Genomic DNA, 9,225 nt, shown 5'->3' with positions numbered 1-9,225 from the left:
GATTATTTGGATAGCGTTGATAGGATTCAACACACGACATCGTTAGAGATGGAGATTGAAGCAGTGGAAGAAAATCTGGAAGAAAATGAAATCTCAATGAGACTAAACACGCCACCAACTACCGATACCGATGGTACTTACTCACAATATGACAATGATGAGGAACTCGACATTGATGATCTTGAAGACCAAGAGGCTATTAGAAGAATTCAAGAGACCGAAACTCTTCAAGTCAATCCGGCATGGGATATCGATGAAAATTGATAAATAAATGTATTTTCAAATAATTTTATAATAAATTTTTGTAAAACAATGTAATTTTAATCATAATAAAACGTATTTTTATTTGAGTGACCCATATTTTTAAAGTGTATTTTTAAACGTATTTGTAATAAAACGTATTTATAAACGTGTATATATATATATAACAAAACGTATTTATAAACGTATATATATAACAAAACGTATTTATAACAAAACATATTAAAAATAACATACTACGAACATATTAAAAATATATTAATAACAAAAAAATTTAAGAAAACATTTTTTAATGGGCCCGGTAGGGACCGGGACAGGCTAGGCATAACCGGTTATAGGTTAGCTTGACCGGTTAAGGGCATTTTCATTATCGTTGGTCAGGACCGGTAGGGACCGGTTACGGCCCGGCCCGGGACCGGTTTTTTGGCCATCACTACTATTCACTACATCAGCAAAAAGTACGGATTTGACATTAGCAACTATCAAAATCACTTTCTATTAAAAAAAAACATACTCACAACCAACACAATTTCTTAATTAGAAATCCTATGTAACAATTAGAATTCCGTTAAAGATCTAATAAAAATCCTTGAAGTTAGGCTGATCTTGGTTCTTTTTGTTGACTTTTATTATGACAAAAAGTTGACCTGTACTTAAACATCTGTTAAAGAATTTTAATATGAAGTGGGAAACACAATTATTCCATGATATGATTGTAGAAATAAGGAGTTGGTTTGAAATTGTGAAGAATTTAAGTGTTGAAAGTTCGAAGACTTGGACTTAGAGTTTGTTCAAAGTTCAAATACAACTCTGATTGAATGGTTTCAGAGTTCGACATCAAGTCTGAATCAATGTTTCTAGAGTTCGATAGTGAGAAAAAGAGTAAGTGTTAAAAGTCTTACGAGTTTGGATAAAGAGACTTTAGAGTTCAGATACCTCGTATACAGAGTTCGAGAGTGACTCTTGATACACTATCTAGAGTTAGATACTTAGCCAATATGTTCATAGTTATTTCTCAAGATTGAAAATTGAAGTCAAGATACTAGGCCACGTGTTAGATATCCATTTATTAATGAATTATCATTAACTACAACCATTCTCTCCACCCTCTTTCTTTAGTAAACAAGTCTAAGTGCCCACTCCACTCATCATCAACCTCCCTCTCTTTTCTAACTCTTGTTTTTCCTTTTTAAATAATCCAAGTGTTCTCATACCAACTTCAACTCATTTACTGTTTTGAATAAATAAAATAAATGTTCTTTTAATTAATTCCTTGCTTACGAAGTTTCATGTGTATGCATGCATGCATGGTTCATGGTTCCTTACCCTTAGGTTTAGGGGTAATTGATATATAGAAAAGTGTTACGAGATTGTTGCAGGCAGGCAAACAGATGGATATGAAGTCACAAAGAATGCTGTGGAGACTGACCTACAATTGTAATGTTGCCATTTTTATTTTTATAAAAGGACGGAACCCCATGTAAACTTTTATCGAACGTTGGCTCCTTTGCAAGACCTCGATTGGTATCTATGTGGGTTTGTAAAAGATATGATCGTTTTTTCAAAAGTGGATTATTTTAAGTACAATGCACGTATGACCTCTGTTTCCATTTACTACACACGTGCAMTTGCATTTACGTGAATAGTTAGCACATTACGTGATTTCTTTTAACGGTGGCCATGGTTTTTGGCAAGWAAGTGGGGACCAAAGGATCAATGGCCAATGGTTACCCATACTCATGACCGGTCGTGATGGTGGTGGTTGTGGTTGTAGAGGTGTGGTTGACCCAAATAATCATATTCCACCACTAAATCGATCTCCTAACCATTTTTTTCCGGATTTTATCCAAAAGTTACTAGGTCCGCAATATCCAGATCCACAGTTATTGCGGGACCATTAAACGACGAAATTCTAGTTTTTTGGTCCAGGTCCGTAACCACAAGTCCRTAATTATTACAAATCCACCCTAAAAACCCATTTTCCTTGAATCTATAATGCCAGATCCGTAAGTGTCCACCTTGAGGTTTCATAGGAAATGAGTTTTGGATCGAATCTGTAATACTTGAGGACCGGTGATTTAGGACCTGGCCCAAAAACATTAATTTTTGTCATTTAGTGGGGTCCTCAATAATTGCGGACTTGAGTATCGAGGACCTAGTGATTTTTGGGTAAAGTCCAGAGAGAAATGGTTAGAAAGTTAATTTGGTTGTGGAATATGGTCATTTGACTCAATTTCCCAATAAACAAGCATAATAATTTTTTACTARGGTGTTCATAATATATATTTACAAGATTCACATAGTGTCAATAAATGATAGATTTAGATTTAGTTTTATTGATGTAGTTGGTATTTACAATATATTCACAAACTATACCAGATATTGATTTACAATGTGTTCACAAACTATAATAATATTTTATATTAAATTTTATTTTCCACCTAATCTTTTGTGATCTAAATACAAAGTAAAAACATTATATTAATCATCATTTTCTTCTTCTCCAAATCTTTGCTAAATCTCATCAACCAAATTTGATTGTAAACAATGATTCGTTGACCTATTACGTACTCTTATATGATTTTGGAGATAATTTCCGTACTCAAGAAGTATGCTATAAGAGATTTGAGTCATAGTTATAGTAACATTAACATCATCGTCTATATCATCAAATTGGTGAATATATTAATGTTAAATTTATAAGAAAATTGAATATAATATCAAATTTATAATTTAATAAAAAAATCAAATATTAATTAAYGATTAGACTATTTGTATTTTTGTATAACCAAAATCTCATTCGATAAATTGTTCATATATTTTTTATAAACATACTTCACAAAACATTAAAAAAACATGACGTGACATAAAAACAATTTCTTATTAAGAAAAAAATATACCCTACAATTTCTTATACTATTCACTTGATGGCCAAGCCGGCCCAGCCCGGCCCGTAACCGCCGGAGGATCCGAACGGGGACCGGCAAGGGATCGGAACCGACCGGGACCGGCGAGGACCGGTTGAGGGACCGCCAGTTATGAACTGGTTATGCATTTTGTCGTTTTTTAGGCCCGAGACCGACCGTAACCAGTTAYGGGTCCGGCCCGGCCTGCCCGGTCAACAAAAGTCAAACTAGTTGTTACTWARGKYMAAMYWRSCSKTWRRAWKGKYMAMMWWRSYKKTKGGGKYSRWTTTTKRACCYTTTTTTTYATCTCTTCTCTTCTTCAATTGACTATAAATATGCATGGAGTCCCAAGTAAAYATACCAACTCATCTCATCTTCAAAAACACAAAAAACACTCTCAATTCTCGGTTTCTCGYTATATTTTGTGAATTCGCTACATATTAATTTCTCGTTTCCACTTCACAATTCTYGTTTYTTYCTCTCTTTGTCTTACAATATGGYAGGTGAACAAYCATCAAACGAACAAGCTGCCCAAGTTCTCRCCRAACACRGACGAAAGTCCGAGATTTGRAATCACTACAACTTGGTGGTTCTCACGAYCGGAAAAAGAAAGGCACAATGCAAATTGTGTCAAGATYTYCTTAYGGCGGAAGGAAATTCTACGTTAATGAGGCWCACCGAAAAAATGTGCCCGKGGTTGAGGTCGGGGGGCGATTCAAGCCAACCGATACTTGACACCCAAGGTCAAATATGGTCGTATGATGYCKAGTTGAACYGACAAATGACAACACAATKTGTCATTCAAGTYGGGTTGCCTTTCGRACATTTCGACAACCCGCACATTACRAAGTTGATTCAAAAGAYGCTACAACSACGATACAAGCCGRTAAGTCGTCAAACTCTTAAACGTGATGCAATAAAAATGTGRAAAATGTRTCGGGCYGAAATGCAACAAAYGTTTTTYGCTTTRCCTAACAATATTTCTTTAACGTGTGATGTATGGAGCRCACCRTACKGATTRCCGGTTTCGTATATATGCATAACGACATATTGGGTTGAGCCTACAACATGRCATTTATTCAAACGTGTAATTCGTTTGAACCATTTGGTGCGCCAYATTCGGGAGCACGTCAATTTTCGACTATCAAAAAATATCTTGCATTTTATAATTTAACCGCTAAAATAATTARTATTTTCATTTGATAACSCTAGTAATAACAATTCTTGTGTGRAAAAATTAAAGTGTCATTTGACACCTATTTTAGACGGTAAATTATTTCATACACGTTKKTKKKSMMMMMWWAWWAAWTTWRSCSKTYMARRWKGKTTWAAWWMYTKKWAAMYCYTWAWWRRWWARKTTWRRMYTWWKKTKSSGSSRAWTTTYMMMAAARGKWAAAAAAATGAATGCGGCCTATAAAAAGTATTGCGAGGACGTCGGTTTTAGAGCTTTGGGACCGATGTTCGATATGCCCGTTCGTTGGAATTYGACTTCTTTTATGATTGAAAATTTGTTAAAACAAAAAAAATTATATTTTTGCTTTTTATAGACACCATTACCCACAAAATTSTATTGGAAATCTTGATTGAGCCGTGCTTGAATGATTGTATGATACTTTAGGCGATTTTAAAAATACGACAACACTTTTATCGGGAATTTATTATCCAACAAGCCCTTTAGTTTTAAACCAAATCTATATTTTTGGCAAGTAAATTTGTCCAATACTCACCATCACGATTGGGGAAGGTTGATATCTTGCATGAAAAAAAAATTGTTAAAATATTTTATGGGCATAGTGCTACGGCGTTAAACCCGTATTTAAATATTGTCGGTATTGAAGTTTTAATTACACAAATATGTATGGCTTTTGGTTTAGATACCGCTACGGATAATTCTTTTTCAATGGAACAAAAACGTTTGTTTAATCGTAATTTTCAAGATTTATTTGATTATTACAAACATTTTTACGGAGGAGGAAACCAACCACAAACACCTTCCTCACGTGGTTTTTGCGGGTTCTAGTTGTTCTTCTTCTAGTGGTCATCGACAAAGTCGTAAAGAGTTGATGACTAATTTAATGAACGAAGTTTTAAATGAATCAAGTAAAAAAAGTCGATATGATAACGATTTGGGTGAACTAAATATRTATGTRCATACTAAYTTTATGRCYGCATRTCCCGCAAATGATGTCGAAGATTTTGAAAAAATTGATTTATTAGATTTTTGGAAACAAAAACAACYTCAATTCCCGATTTTGGCGTGCATCGCACGTGATATACTAACAATCCAAGCTAGTACCGTAGCTTTGGAGTCTGCCTTTTCTCTTAGTGGCAGGATCATTTCGATACGTCGGACAAGACTAAGCCCAGAGTCCGTGGAGTGTTGCATCTGCTTGAAGGATTATTTGGATAGCGTTGATAGGATTCAACACACGACATCGTTAGAGATGGAGATTGAAGCAGTGGAAGAAAATCTGGAAGAAAATGAAATCTCMATGAGACTAAACACGCCACCAACTACCGATACCGAGGGCACTTACTCACAATATGACGATGATGAGGAACTCGACATTGATGATCTTGAAGATCAAGAGGCTATTAGAAGAATTCAAGAGACCGAAACTCTTCAAGTTAATCCGGCATGGGATATCGATGAAAATTGATAAATAAATGTATTTTCAAATAATTTATAATTTTTTTTGTAAAACAATGTAATTTTAATCATAATAAAACGTATTTTTAAAGTGTATTTGAGTGACCCGAATTTTTAAAGTGTATTTTTAAACATATTTGTAATAAAACGTATTTATAAACGTGTATATATATATATATATATAACAAAACGTATTTATAAACGTATATATATAACAAAACGTATTTATAACAAAACATATTAAAAATAACATATTACGAACATATTAATAACAAAAAATTAAAAAAAAACATTTTTTTAATGGGCCCGGTAGGGACCGGGACCGGCTAGGCATAACCGGTTATAGGTTAGCTTGACCGGTTAAGGGCATTTTCACTATCGTTTGTCAGGACAGGTAGAGACCGGTTACGGCCCAGCCCGGGACCCGTTTTTTGGCCATCACTACTATTCACTACATCAGCAAAAAGTACGGATTTGACATTAGCAACTATCAAAATCACTTGCTATTAAAAAAAAAAACATACTCACAACCAACACAATTTCTTAATTAGAAATCTTATGTAACAATTAGAATTCCGTTAAATATCTAATAAAAATCCTTGAAGTTAGGCTGATCTTGGTTCTTTTTGTTGACTTTTATTATGACAAAAAGTTGACCTGTACTTAAGCATCTGTTAAAGAATTTGAATATGAAGTGGGAAACACAACTATTCCATGATATGATTGTAGAAATAAGGAGTTGGTTTGAAATTGTGAAGAATTTAAGTGTGGAAAGTTCGAAGACTTGGACTCAGAGTTTGTTCAGAGTTCAAATACAACTCTGATTGAATGGTTTCAAAGTTCGACATCAAGTCTGAATCAATGTTTCTAGAGTTCGATAGTGAGAAAAAAAGTAAGTGTTAAAAGTCTTACGAGTTTGGATAAAGAGACTTCAGAGTTCAGATACCTCGTATACAAAGTTCGAGAGTGACTCTTGATACACTATCTAGAGTTAGATAATTAGCCAATATGTTCAGAGTTATTTCTCAAGATTGAAAATTGAAGTCAAGATACTAGGCCACGTGTTAGATATCCATTTGTTTGTTCTATAATATACTGTATCTTTAACCTAGACTTTCTTGCAAAAATAGAAGTTCGTTATCTTAACAACTGTTCTCAGATAGATTCATTTGTGTAGATACTCTGAAGATTCATTCTTTAATCATTCTTGTATTCTTTCACAGTTGAGTAATCAATGACATGATGACTTTCTCCTCGATTTTGTCTTATTATTAATTGTACTTTTTGATATCTTGCTTATAATCAGTATACAGGATCTATCGATGATGGATGCAATTCTGTGAAAGAGTAAACTATTTGCTACTTTTGAACAGTTATATTCAACACTTCTATGATAATAGTTTTATATTAACTAGATTTGCATAATTTACTCTCAATATATGTTGAAGTCTTCTTTCTTTTCTCAATGTCTCTTTTAGACAACAATTTAACGGCGTTCACATATTCTTATATGGTATCGGGCCCCATTCTAGTAGCACTCGACACTCTAGAAAAATTTGTGTCTGTCCAGCCTCCGTTGGAGAAACACGTCAGCTAGACTCGGTGGACATAGGTATGAGCTAGGGGATGCACATGCCTCCGCTCTATCATCTTGACGCAATGGGGGAAAAATTAGGGGTCTTAAAGGTGCATGCAACTCCTTTAAATCAATGTTTGCTCCTTTAAATTAACAAAAAATGGTTGCAACCTATAAGTAGTGTTATTACATGTGGTATTATTATAGAGTGCAAGTTCACATCCCTTTGGCCTTTTTATTTACTTTCTTTTTGTATCAACAACAGAAAAAAAAACCATCCTGTTATCGCAAAAATAACCCTTATACATCATTTTTAATTAAGCTGTAATTTTTAATTTTAATCTTTATTTTTTTATAGGGTTGTTCTTGGAGAAGGGTGGGTCAGGCGCAAGCCCAGGGTCCAGAAGAAATAGGGGCTCAAAATTCTATAATATATAATAGTCAAAAAATTTAGTAAACAAAGAGTTATAATTTTTTTTGTACCTAATAGTACCCAAAAAGAATTTTGTATTATATTAAAGGTCAAAACATATATAATTAATTACATTGAAAAATAAATATATGAAAAAATTATAGACTTAGGAGTCGTTTACCAAACACTTAGCTGGTAAGCGCTTACCGGTAAAATTTAACAATATCATTTACTTAGCGGATAAAATTTTAGTCCATCAAAACGACATCATATGCAACAATTTACCCAGTAAGCCTTTACCGTGATAAGATTTGTCGTCCTCACTTACCGGTTAGACTCATGGTCCTTGTCTCGCTCTTACCGGGTAAGCGTTTGGTAAGTGCTTACCCGGGTAAGCGTTTGGTAAGTGCTTACCCGGGTAAGCGTTTGGTAAACGGCCCCTTAGTGCTTCTGCAAGTTTTTTATTTAGTATGAAAGCCTAAAAACTACTTTTCTATAAAACGTTGATATTTTCTACATCGTTTAGCTAGCACTGAGTTTTTTTATTTATATTCCATTCGTATGAATTATGTTCTTATATTAGAATATAGTAAATTTCTTGTTATTAATTAAAAAAACTCTTACATTACCAACCATATGAGATGGTCCAACTTATATCTATATTTAAAATTTCAAAGCTACTTTTTTTTCCATACATTATTGACTTCTTATTATCTAATACTGAATGCATAAGTTTTAAGCATTTTCCTATCTCTAAAACAAGAATGTGATATCAAATTATAACCAACATGGGTTTTTGATTCCAAAATTGATGGTTTCAAAAAAAATTGTTTTAACCCTTAAAGTTTAAAACGGTAATGAAAAACATAACCTGAGTTGAGATGGAAAGCGAACTGATTTATATTGATTTACATAGAGTGTTACTTCGAATAGTCAATATTTGGACTCCAAAATGATGTCATTCTATATATTAAAGATGTGGAATTGATACAGTGAATATAATCCCTAATTTCTTGGGATTATTTTTCCTTTTATAACATATTTGGTAGATATTTGTATAGTTTGGTAAGTTTCATTTTATGTTATCAAATCCCTTAAATTATGGTATTTTAGTTAGGTCTCTAAGCTGCATAAATACCCCTTTTTGCTTTTCAATGAGAATAACAATAGAGTTTCTCTGAAATTACATGGTATCAGAGCTACAAAGGTACCTGTTTTAACAACTTCTTATTTGCTGTTAATAATCAGAACTAATAATCGAGGTTCAACATGCCGGAATCCGAATCAAACTCCACCATCACATCTACCGATCGATCAACACCAGTAGTTGACTACTCTAAATCCCAGATGCAAATCATTGTGTATTGTTTGAATGGGAAAAACTATTTGGGATGGTCACAATCTACGAAACTCGCCATTG

The sequence above is a fragment of the Cynara cardunculus genome (assembly GCF_001531365.2).
Source record: "Cynara cardunculus var. scolymus isolate 2C chromosome LG 10, CcrdV1, whole genome shotgun sequence".
NCBI lineage: Eukaryota > Viridiplantae > Streptophyta > Magnoliopsida > Asterales > Asteraceae > Cynara > Cynara cardunculus.
The sequence above is the reverse complement of the archived record's forward strand: the minus strand, read 5'-3'. Positions refer to the sequence as shown.